Below are 1,546 nucleotides of genomic sequence, written 5' to 3'. Positions count from 1 at the left end.
TTCTTTCTTTCTTTCTTTCTTTCTTTCTTTCTTTCTTTCTTTCTTTCTTTCTCTTTCTTCCTTTTTTTCTTGCTTTCTCTCTTTCTTTCTTTTATTAAGGTTTAAGAAAAAGAGAGAGAGCATGCATAAGCAGAGGGAGTGGCAGGCAGAGGGAGAGCCGGCTGAGCAAGGCGCCAATGTGGAACTCGATCCCAGGACCCTGGGAAGATGACCTGAGCCAAAGGCAGAGGCTTAACTGACTGAGCCACCCAGGCATCCCGAATCAGCTTAGTTTTTAGAGCAAATGCACCCCATTTGGGATATGCTTCTTGAAGACCATGGTTGGTCAAATTTCCTAGGAAAAGTTAAAAAAGAAAAGTTAGTTGGATGAGTCACAACCGTAAATGAAGCTGTTGATCTAGAGTCCATAAGTGATGATCATCATACCCACTTCAAGGATTGATTCTGTATTGCTCTCACTCTTGGCTAACATGTCTGCTATAGAAGTGTCTTACCTGGAGGGGTGGCCCAGACCTGTCATCGGGAGCCATCCGAGCCACTGGTTACCAAATGCTTTTTATACTGTGATTCTTTTTTTGTGCCATTAGCATTAAAAGTGACCTGGAAGCACCCGGAAGACCTAACTCCTCTTGACTGTTAGCATTAGTTCTTCCCACTAGGATGGTGACTCCTCTTTCTGTCTGCTGGTCTCTTAGAGCAAGGAGCACAAACTAACTTTGTGGCAGCCATAGCATAAGGTTTGTTAATACTCTTATTGTGTCCCAGGTATGAGGATCTCTGGATGTGCAGAGTTTACATTTACAAAGACGGGAGGAAATTTTTCCCAAAGGTTCAGTGGAAATGATGTTAAATAGTACTACTTCTGCTTCTACTTGGCGTCTACACTTACATATTTTACCTACTAGAGACACAGCACCATATTGTGATCACTGATTTAAGTTATATTTCACAACTTGGAAGATGTCATTTTATCTTCTTTTCTTCTCGGGTTATTATCTCTATGCCAGAGCCTTACGTGTGTGTGTGTGTGTGTTTCCCAGCTTTATTGAGATATAGTTAACATATTAACATGTAAATTTAAGGTATATTGTGTGATAATTTGATACACATATATGTTGCAAAATGCTTATCACAGTAAAGTTACTTAACATAGTCTTCACATCACAGTATTACTATTTTGTTGCCGTTGTTATGGTGAGAACATTATAGCTCCATACTCACAGCAAATTTCAAATATGCAATATAGGATTGCTAGCTATAGTTACCACACTGTGCATTAGATCCCCAGAAATCAATTATCTTGTAACTGAAAGTTTGTACCTTTCGACTAATCTCTCCCCCTTAGCTCCTGACACCCACGTTCCTCTCTCTGTTTCTGTGAGTTCAATGTTTTTAGATTCCTCATATAAGTGATATATATTTGTCTTTTTCTGTCTGACTGATTTTACTTAGCATAATGCCATAATTTTCATCCATGTTGTCACACATGGCAGGATTTTCTTCCTTTTTACAGATGAATAATATTCTACGGTCCCTGACTTAATAT

Source organism: Mustela nigripes, chromosome 2, assembly GCF_022355385.1.
Source record: "Mustela nigripes isolate SB6536 chromosome 2, MUSNIG.SB6536, whole genome shotgun sequence".
Classification (NCBI taxonomy): Eukaryota; Metazoa; Chordata; class Mammalia; order Carnivora; family Mustelidae; genus Mustela; species Mustela nigripes.
Note: the sequence above shows the minus strand (reverse complement) of the source record.